The sequence below is a fragment of the Lissotriton vulgaris genome, chromosome 5 (genome assembly GCF_964263255.1).
Source record: "Lissotriton vulgaris chromosome 5, aLisVul1.2, whole genome shotgun sequence".
In the NCBI taxonomy this organism is placed as follows: domain Eukaryota; kingdom Metazoa; phylum Chordata; class Amphibia; order Caudata; family Salamandridae; genus Lissotriton; species Lissotriton vulgaris.
In genome coordinates, this window is record NC_141693.1 from 1,226,517,544 (window position 1) to 1,226,528,636 (window position 11,093).

The window sequence follows — 11,093 nt, forward strand, 5'->3', positions numbered from 1 at the left end:
GCGCTTGCTTAGGGAACCCGTCCTGGTATTCCCCTGTGAGATAACCCTGGCAGGGTATCCACAGGGTGAAAGCCAGGCATCCTACCGCGAGGGGCCGTTGTGGAGATTAAGCAAGCTATTGCCCAGAGTCGCAGAGTGTGAACCCGTGAGTCGAGAAGGCACCAGAGCGAGAATTATCGAGTCCGTGGAATTTTTGAGCCCAAGACCCGCCGAGGCGGGGAATTGAACCCTGGTCCAGGGCCGAACTCAAGCTCCAGGTCTGCCGCCTCTAACCCCTGAGCCACACTTCTCCACTCCAATGTGTGTTGTATTTATGTGACTTAGATGTCTTGATATTACAAATAACAATGGCTTTTATTTTGTAAATAATTAATACTTAAATAAAAGTTATTGTAATTTATAATGGCAATAGCCTAAACGTTTGTAAATAACTTTAGTGAAGATTATGTTCAGTGTATTTTATTGTGACGAAAATCCAAGAACATTGCATTTGCACCTACACACACACAGAGCCACACACACACACATACATATAGATGTGGTAGTGGTAGATCTGGGGGATATGGTGGTGGTGGATGTGGTGATGGTGGATGTGGTGGTGATGTGGTGGATGAGGGGGTGGATGTGGTGGTGGATGTGGTGGTGGTGGTGGATGTGGTTGATGTGGTGGATGTGGTGGTTGTGGATGTGGTGGTTGTGGATGTATTGAAAGTGGTGGTGGATGTGGTGGTGAAAGTGATGGTGGTGGTGGATGTGGTGGTGGTGGATGCGGTGGTGGATGAGGTGGTGGATGTGGTGGTGGATGTGGTGTTGGTGGATGCGGTGGTGGTGGTGGATGTGGTGGTGGTGGATGAGGTGGTGGTGGAAGTGGTGGATGTGGTGGTTGTAGTGGATGTGGTGGTGGTGGATGCGGTGGTGGTGGAAGTGGTGGTGGATGTGGTGGTGGTGGATGTGGTGGTGGATGTGGCGGTGGATGTGGTGGTGGATGTGGAGGTGATGGTGGATGTGGTGGTGGATTTGGTAGTGATGGTGGATGTGGTGGTGATGGTGGATGTGGTGGTGGATGCGGTGGATGTGGTGGTGGTGGATGCGGTGGATGTGGTGATGGTAGATGCAGTGGTGGTGGTGGATGCGGTGGTGGTGGTAGTGGTGGATGGGGTGGTGGTTGTAGTGGACGTGGTGGTGGATGTAGTAGTGGTGGGTGTGGTGGGGGTGGTGGATGCGGTGGTGGTGGATGCGGTGGTGGTGGATGTGGCGGTGGATGTCATGGTGGATGTGGAGGTGATGGTGGATGTGGTGGTGGATGTGATGGTGGATGTGGTGGTGATTGTGGATGTGGTGGTGGATGCGGTGGTGGATGTGGCGGTGGATGTGGTGGTGGAAGTGGAGGTGATGGTGGATGTGGTGGTAGATGTGGTAGTGATGGAGGATGTGGTGGTAATGGTGGATGTGGTGGTGGATGCGGTGGATGTGGTGGTGGTGGATGCGGTGGATGTGGTGATGGTGGATGCAGTGGTGGTGGTGGATGCGGTGGTGGTGGTAGTGGTGGATGGGGTGGTGGTTGTAGTGGATGTGGTGGTGGATGTAGTGGTGGTGGGTGTGGAGGGGGTGGTGGATGCGGTGGTGGTGGATGCAGTGGTGGTGGATGTGGTGGTGGATGTGGCGGTGGATGTCATGGTGGATGTGGAGGTGATGGTGGATGTCATGGTAGATGTGGTGGTGGATGTGATGGTGGATGTGGTGGTGATTGTGGTTGTGGTGGTGGATGCGGTGGATGCGGTGGTGGTGGATGCAGTGGATGTGGTGGTGGTGGATGCAGTGGTGGTGGTGGATGGGGTGGTGGTTGTGGTGGATGTCATGGTGGATGTGGAGGTGATGGTGGATGTGGTGGTGGATGTGCTGGTGGTGGTGGATGTGATGGTGGATATGGTGGTGATGGTGGTGGATGTGGCAGTGGTGGATGTGGTGGATGTGGTGGTGGATGTGGCGGTGGATGTCATGGTGGATGTTGAGGTGATAGTGGATGTGGAGGTGATGGTGGATGTGGTGGTGGTGGTGAATGTGATGGTGGATGTGCTGGTGATGGTGGATATGGTGGTGGATGTGGTGGTGGATGCAGTGGATGTGGTGGTGGTGGATGTGGTGATGGTGGATGCGGTGGTGGTGGTGGATGCGGTGGTGGTGGTAGTGGTGGATAGGGTGGTGGTTGTAGTGGATTTGGTGGTGGATGTAGTGGTGGTGGGTGTGGTGGTGGTGGTGGATGCGGTGGTGGTGGATGCGGTGGTGGTGGATGTGGTGGTGGTGGATGTGGTGGTGGATGTGGCGGTGGATGTCATGGTGGATGTGGAGGTGATGGTGGATGTGGTGGTGGTGGATGGGATGGTGGATGTGGTGGTGATGGTGGATGTGGTGGTGGATGCGGTGGATGCGGTGGTGGGGGATGCGGTGGTGGTGGTGGATGGGGTGGTGGTGGTGGATGTCATGGTGGATGTGGAGGTGATGGTGGATGTGGTGGTGGATGTGGTGGTGATGGTGGATGTGATGGTGGATGTGGTGGTGATGGTGGATGTGGTGGTGGATGTGGCGGTGGTGGATGTGGCAGTGGTGGATGTGGTAGATGAGGTGGTGGATGTGGCGGTGGATGTAATGGTGGATGTGGAGGTGATGGTGGATGTGAAGGTGATGGTGGATGTGGTGGTGGTGGTGGATGTGATGGTGGATGTGGTGGTGATGGTGGATGTGGTGGTGGGTGTGGTGTTGGATGCACTGGATGTGGTGGTGGTGGATGCGGTGGATGTGGTGATGGTGGATGCGGTGGATGTGGTGATGGTGGATGCGGTGGTGGTGGTGGATGCGGGGGTGGTGGTTGTAGTGGATGTGGTGGTGGATGTAGTGGTGGTGGGTGTGGTGGTGGTGGATGCAGTGGTGGTGGATACGGTGGTGGTGGATGTGGTGGATGTGGTGGTGGTGGATGTGGTGGATGTGGTGGTGGAAGTGGCAGTGGATGTCATGGTGGATGTGGAGGTGATGGTGGATGTGGTGGTGGTGGTGGATGTGATGGTGGATGTGGTGGTGATGGTGGATCTGGTGGTGGATGTGGTGGATGTGGTGGTGATGGATGCGGTGGATGTGTTGGTGGTGGATGCGGTGGTGGATGCGGTGGTGGATGGGGTGGTGTTTGTGGTGGATGTGGTGGTGGATGTCATGGTGGATGTGGAGGTGATGGTGGATGTGTTAGTGGATGTGGTGGTGGTGGTGGATGTGATGGTGGATGTGGTGGTGATGGTGGATGTGGTGGTGGATGCGGTGCATGTGGTGGTGGTGGATGCGGTGGATGTGGTGATGGTGGTTGTAGTGGATGTTGTGGTGGATGTAGTGGTGGTGGGTGTGGTGGTGGTGGTGGATGCGGTGGTGGTGGATGCGGTGGTGGTGTATGTGGTGGTGGTGGATGTGGTGGTGGATGTGGTGGTGGATGTCATGGTGGATGTGGAGGTGATGGTGGATGTGGTGGTGGTGGTGGATGTGGTGGTGATGGTGGATGTGGTGGTGGATGCAGTGGTGGTGGATGCGGTGGATGTGGTGACGGTGGATGCGGTGGTGGCGGTGAATGCGGTGGTCGTGGTCGATGGGGTGGTGGTTGTGGTGGTGGATGTAGTGGTGGTGGGTGTGGTGGTGGTGGTGGATGCGGTGGTGGTGGTGGAAGCTGTGGTGGTGGATGTGGTGGATGTGGTGGATGTGGCGGTTGATGTGGCGGTGGGTATCATTGTGGATGTTGAGGTGATGGTGGATGTGATGGTGGATGTGGTGGTGGTGGTGGATGTGTTGGTGGATGTGGTGGTGATGGTGGATGTGGTGGTGGTGGATGCGGTGGATGTGATGATGGTGGATGCGGTGGTGGTGGTGGATGCGGTGGTGGTGGTGGATGGGGTGGTGGTTGTGGTGGATGTGGTGGTGGATGTAGTGGTGGTGGGTGTGGTGGATGTGGTGGTGGTGGGTGCACCTACACACACACAGAGCCACACACACACACACACACATATAGATGTGGTAGTGGTGGATCTGGGCGATACGGTGGTGGTGGATGTGGTGGTGGAAGTGGTGGTGGAAGTGATGGTGGTGGGTATGGTGGATGTGGTGGTGGATGAGGTGGTGGATGAGGTGGTGGATGAGGTGGTGGATGTAGTGGTGGATGCGGTGGTGGTGGATGCGGTGGTGGAGGATGCAGTGGTGGATGTGGTGGTGGATGTGGTGGTGATGGTGGATGTGGTGGTGGATGCAGTGGCGGTGGATGTGGTGATGGTAGATGCGGTGGTGGCGGTGGATGCGGTGGTCGTGGTGGATGGGGTGGTGGTTGTGGTGGTGGATGTAGTGGTGGTGGTGGTGGATGCGGTGGTGGTGGATGCGGTGGTGGTGGTGGATGTGGTGGTTGATGTGGCGGTGGATGTCATGGTGGATGTGGAGGTGATGGTGGATGTGATGGTGGATGTGGTGGTGGTGGTGGGTGTGTTGGTGGATGTGGTGGTGATGGTGGATGTGGTGGTGGTGGATGCGGTGGATGTGGTGATGATGGATGCGGTGGTGGTGATGGATGCGGTGGTGGTGGTGGATGGGGTGGTGTTTGTGGTGGATGTGGTGGTGGATGTAGTGGTGGTGGGTGTGGTGGATGTGGTGGTGGTGGGTGCACCTACACACACACAGAGCCACACACACACACACACATATAGATGTGGTAGTGGTGGATCTGGGGGGTATGGTGGTGGTGGATGTGGTGGTGGTGTTGATGGTGGATGTGGTGGTGATGGTGGTGGATGAGGGGGTGGATGTAGTGGTGGATGTGGTGGTGGTGGTCTCAGTCGCTGTTGGTCATCGTCTGGCCCTTCGTTAGGGCCAGACGACAACGCGCCATCGGCTTATCGACAGCCTCGCTAACCTCTAGCGGATCTTTAATTCTCTGGCCCTAACGAAGGTTACCCACGCGATTGCTTGCGCCGCACTTGAAAAAGAATCTATCACAGCTAATGCTCATCCCTTTATCGCCTCGAACCAACAGCGACTGAGACGCCTAGCTAGGAAAACAAAGACTCGTTTTCCGAGACCGCATGGTAAAAAACCACCCGCTGTACATCATTTCAGCCAATTCATTTAAAGATTCTCAGCGCAAACCCTTGTGAAAGCGTGCCCCCATAGGACAACAACTCTAAAACTCCAAGCGCTAACTCAAAGTAAAACCACGTCTATATACGGCACTGTGGCACATCGGACTTGAGCCACATCCCTGCGGCACAAGTTAGAAGCCCTCACAATTGTGGAAAATTACAACATGGGCGACGAGCGCTACCCCAATTACTGAGGACATCCAATAAGACTAAACCTCAGTCACAGACAAACGTCTGGCGGTTATATGTTAAAAGGTTTTATTCAGGCAAAAGTTAAGATTGTGAAAGTCCTGAAGATGATCCCCTAATAACCGAGGTTGGGATCGAAAAGTCGACTCCTTTAAGAGTGTCCCATACTTGTGAACCTAATGTACTATTGTATGGCTGATTCACTCCAGGACACACTGTTAATTTGAATTCATGTCAGTGGTTTGCAAGCTCACTTTGTTTGCCTGATATTTCTTTCACTTACTGTCCTTTTCATTTTCTCTCCACGTATGGCACAGGACTGTGCCCTACTGTAACCCTTATTGTTTTGGTTACTTGTCTTATTTCTATATTGAACAAACCTATCAAATGAATAAATATTCCCTGTCCAGCTGGACAATGGATTGTGAACTATATAGCAGCCCACTGTGGTCTTTATAATATATTTGCTCACTTTTATCCCTATATGCTAAGGACCACTTGTTTCCTTCAAAATACGTGACACCCATGGTCCCGAGCCACTTATTGGGTTCCCCTTGTTTTTTCCCAATGGACAATCTGGCTCCATGATGGGCTGTCTACGGATACTAGAGACAGTGTGAGGATATAGGCACGTTTAGGGTGCTAGCCTCAGAGTGCATCCACAAACTGAGCTGAGAGTACTATATAGAGCCTGGGAGAACTATGGGCAGTGATCTAAATAATATATAGCACCTTCGAGTAGTATCTTCGAGTGAGATATGAAGTCTGAGTGCACTATTTGGACCTGGTAATATTACCTTAGGCCTCAGTGTACTCTATGGTGCCTAAAGGTGTCAGACACTGTCTGCATGGAGTGGAGGCAGCCTGGGTGCACTGTGGGATGTCTAGGTGCACATAGACAGCTCCACAGACTTACAAAAGACACAGGGCTCTGTAACCCCTCCTAGAAGCAAGAGACAGCCTGAGAGCCCTAGAGAGCCTGTGGACGCTACAGGGACTGCGAGGATACTCCCTACTGTATACACTCAGAATACTACACACCGTCCAGGAGATAACTGGCATACCGCACGACGCCTGAGGCCATATGTCATATGTATGTGAGAGCTATACGAAGTCTAGCAATACTAAACATAGACGGCACTACAGAGAGGACCTTTCGGCCAGGTTCATGCTGTACAAATGCTACATATATAAAACATACATGCATACATACAAATACACACACATGCATACATACATACATTTAAACTGAGACTACTACTGATTGACCGTATTAGCATAGAGAGTCTGAGACGGAAACAGGCAAAGTGAGAGCGTCACGGACAACATGAGAACATTCTAGACAGCCCTCGAGTACTTTACACAGTGACACCCATACACTGCACGACGAGAGTCCCGTGAACAACTAGAACACCACGGTCAGAGGGCACTGCTGGCGCTGTCTGTGTGCCCTCACCGAGACAGCTCTGGGGGCACCATGCGAGTACCTGAACTGGGTGCAGTGCCCCCCTCCCCCGGGCTTCTGTGCCTCGGCACCACTGCACCTGACGCATTAACACGCCCACTGGCCTCTCACTCTCGCGAAACCTTCACACAGTCGGAGAGAAGGCGGGTCTGGTGGACTTAAGACATGCTTTTTATTTTCACGAAATGCATTAAAACTTAAGAAACCTTCCTTACCTGGGATTGTCAGATACAGAGAGAGAAAGCGGAGCCGGAACAAGTGCAGTCGGACAGGTTTATCTCAGGACTGAGGACAAACACCACACCCGCAGCTTGCACCACCCCCACCCGCCGTGTACAGAGTTCAGTGGTGAGCACCGCCTACCAAAGCAAAGCAGAACTCAAACACCACCCTACAGTGCGCGAGGAGAGGACAGGGAACCCGCCGCCCACCGCACGAGTGGAATAATGCGTGAGCACAACAGCACAGTGCAGCGAGGGAGAACAGCGCACAATGGGACAGGAAAGCAGCGCCCTGAGCGAGTCTAGCGCACACGGAACATAGAACACAGCACCCTCCCTCGCATACGTGTGCAGGCAAACGTGCACTGAGGAACAAACACTGCACACGTTACGTGCAATGAGAAAAGAACAGCACTGAAAATGTGTAATGAGGGGTGCATACTATTCCACAGGAACACGGAGCCGAGGCCAGCACCACACAGGTATAAAAACACGGACGTGATACCAGCAACAACAAAAACAGGTGTATAAACACGGGAGCGAGACGAGCACCACACAGGTGTAAAAACATGAAGGCGAGGTCAGCACCACTCAGGTGCAAAAACACGGAGGAAAGACCAGCACCACACAGGTGCAAAAACACGGAGGAAAGACCAGTAGCACTTAGGTGTAAAAACACTGAGGCGAGATTAGCAACATACAGGTTTAAAATCACTGAGGCAAGACCAGTACGGCACAGGTGTAAAAATACTAAGGCGAGACCAGCACTGCACAGTTGTGAAAACATTGAGGTGAGACCACCGCATTGGTGTAAAAACACAGAGGAGAGACCAGCATCATACAGGTGTAAAAACACTGAGGCAAGAACGGCACCACACAGGTGTAAAAACTCTGATGCAAGACCAGCGCCACGCAGGTGTGAAAACACTGAAGAGACCAGCACCATGCAGGTGGGAAAACACTGAAGAGACCAGCACCATGCAGGTGTAAAAACACTGAGGTGAGACCAACACCAGGCTGGTGTAAAACACTGAGGCAAGACGAGCACCACACAGATGTAAACACACTAAGGCAATACCAGCTCCATACAGGTGTAAAAACAGTGAGACGAGACAAGCACCACACAGGTATAAAAACAATGAGGCGAGACCAGCACCACGCTGGTGTAAAACACTGAGGCAAGACGAGCACCACACAGATGTAAAAACACTGAGGCAAGACCAGCTCCCTACAGGTGTAAAAACACTGAGACGAGACTAGCACCACACAGGTATAAAAACAATGAGGCGAGATCAGTACCACGCTGGTGTAAAACACTGAGGCAAGACGAGCACCACACAGATATAACAAGCATTGGAAATGCAATAGGTCTCGCATTAGGAAAGTTTGAGCTCTTGGTATTGTAAATGACACTTTTTTTTATTTATGTGTTGGTTTTGAAAGTAGCAAAATTAATAGCTTTGTCAGTTACAATGTCAATAGTTTTAACTTTTGCAAATGTGACACCTATAGCATTTGTAATGCAATGTGTGTTGTATTTATGTGACTTAGATGTCTTGATATTACAAATAACAATGGCTTTTATTTTGTAAATAATTAATACTTAAATAAAAGTTATTGTAATTTATAATGGCAATAGCTTAAACGTTTGTAAATAACTTTTGTGAAGATTATGTTCAGTGTATTTTATTGTGACGAAAATCCAAGAACATTGCATTTGCACCTACACACACACAGAGCCACACACATACATATAGATGTGGTAGTGGTAGATCTGGGGGATATGGTGGTGGTGGATGTGGTGATGGTGGATGTGGTGGTGATGGTGGTGGATGAGGGGGTGGATGTGGTGGTGGATGTGGTGGTGGTGGTGGATGTGGTGGAGGTGGTGGATGTGGTTGATGTGGTGGATGTGGTGGTTGTGGATGTGGTGGTTGTGGATGTATTGAAAGTGGTGGTGGATGTGGTGGTGAAAGTGATGGTGGTGGGTGTGGTGGATGTGGTGGTGGTGGATGCGGTGGTGGATGAGGTGGTGGATGTGGTGGTGGATGTGGTGTTGGTGGATGCGGTGGTGGTGGTGGATGTGGTGGTGGTGGATGAGGTGGTGGTGGAAGTGGTGGATGTGGTGGTGGATGTGGTGGTGGTAGTGGATGTGGTGGTGGTGGATGCGGTGGTGGTGGAAGTGGTGGTGGATGTGGTGGTGGTGGTGGATGTGGTGGTGGATGTGGCGGTGGATGTGGTGGTGGATGTGGAGGTGATGGTGGATGTGGTGGTGGATTTGGTAGTGATGGTGGATGTGGTGGTGATGGTGGATGTGGTGGTGGATGCGGTGGATGTGGTGGTGGTGGATGCGGTGGATGTGGTGATGGTGGATGCAGTGGTGGTGGTGGATGCGGTGGTGGTGGTAGTGGTGGATGGGGTGGTGGTTGTAGTGGATGTGGTGGTGGATGTAGTAGTGGTGGGTGTGGTGGGGGTGGTGGATGCGGTGGTGGTGGATGCGGTGGTGGTGGATGTGGCGGTGGATGTCATGGTGGATGTGGAGGTGATGGTGGATGTGGTGGTGGATGTGATGGTGGATGTGGTGGTGATTGTGGATGTGGTGGTGGATGCGGTGGTGGATGTGGCGGTGGATGTGGTGGTGGATGTGGAGGTGATGGTGGATGTGGTGGTAGATGTGGTAGTGATGGAGGATGTGGTGGTGATGGTGGATGTGGTGGTGGATGCGGTGGATGTGGTGATGGTGGATGCAGTGGTGGTGGTGGATGCGGTGGTGGTGGTAGTGGTGGATGGGGTGGTGGTTGTAGTGGATGTGGTGGTGGATGTAGTGGTGGTGGGTGTGGAGGGGGTGGTGGATGCGGTGGTGGTGGATGCGGTGGTGGTGGATGTGGTGGTGGATGTGGCGGTGGATGTCATGGTGGATGTGGAGGTGATGGTGGATGTCATGGTAGATGTGGTGATGGATGTGATGGTGGATGTGGTGGTGATTGTGGTTGTGGTGGTGGATGCGGTGGATGCGGTGGTGGTGGATGCAGTGGATGTGGTGGTGGTGGATGCTGTGGTGGTGGTGGATGGGGTGGTGGTTGTGGTGGATGTCATGGTGGATGTGGAGGTGATGGTGGATGTGGTGGTGGATGTGCTGGTGGTGGTGGATGTGATGGTGGATATGGTGGTGATGGTGGCGGTGGTGGATGTGGCAGTGGTGGATGTGGTGGATGTGGTGGTGGATGTGGCGGTGGATGTCATGGTGGATGTTGAGGTGATAGTGGATGTGGAGGTGATGGTGGATGTGGTGGTGGTGGTGAATGTGATGGTGGATGTGGTAGTGATGGTGGATATGGTGGTGGATGTGGTGGTGGATGCAGTGGATGTGGTGGTGGTGGATGTGGTGATGGTGGATGCGGTGGTGGTGGTGGATGCGGTGGTGGTGGTAGTGGTGGATAGGGTGGTGGTTGTAGTGGATTTGGTGGTGGATGTAGTGGTGGTGGGTGTGGTGGTGGTGGTGGATGCGGTGGTGGTGGATGCGGTGGTGGATGTAGTGGTGGTGGGTGTGGTGGTGGTGGTGGATGCGGTGGTGGTGGATGCGGTGGTGGTGGATGTGGTGGTGGTGGATGTGGTGGTGGATGTGGCGGTGGATGGCATGGTGGATGTGGAGGTGATGGTGGATGTGGTGGTGGTGGATGGGATGGTGGATGTGGTGGTGATGGTGGATGTGGTGGTGGATGCGGTGGATGCAGTGGTGGTGGATGCGGTTGATGTGGTGGTGGTGGATGCGGTGGTGGTGGTGGATGGGGTGGTGGTGGTGGATGTCATGGTGGATGTGGAGGTGATGGTGGATGTGATGGTGGTGGTGGATGTGATGGTGGATGTGGTGGTGATGGTGGATGTGGTGGTGGATGTGGCGGTGGTGGATGTGGCAGTGGTGGATGTGGTAGATGTGGTGGTGGATGTGGCGGTGGATGTAATGGTGGATGTGGAGGTGATGGTGGATGTGAAGGTGATGGTGGATGTGAAGGTGATGGTGGATGTGGTGGTGGTGGTGGATGTGATGGTGGATGTGGTGGT

General features: G+C 53.2%; 1 protein-coding gene across 1 annotated transcript in view; it reads right to left on the minus strand.

Annotated features, from left to right (window-relative positions):
* LOC147712357 (uncharacterized) overlaps positions 1 to 7,148 on the minus strand; it is a 32,440-nt gene extending 25,292 nt beyond the window's left edge. The window contains exon 1 of the mRNA XM_086923054.1: positions 7,026 to 7,148. The gene's annotated coding sequence lies outside the window, so the exon portion shown is untranslated. The remainder of the gene's footprint in view (positions 1 to 7,025) is intronic.
* Positions 7,149 to 11,093: the final 3,945 nt, after the last annotated feature.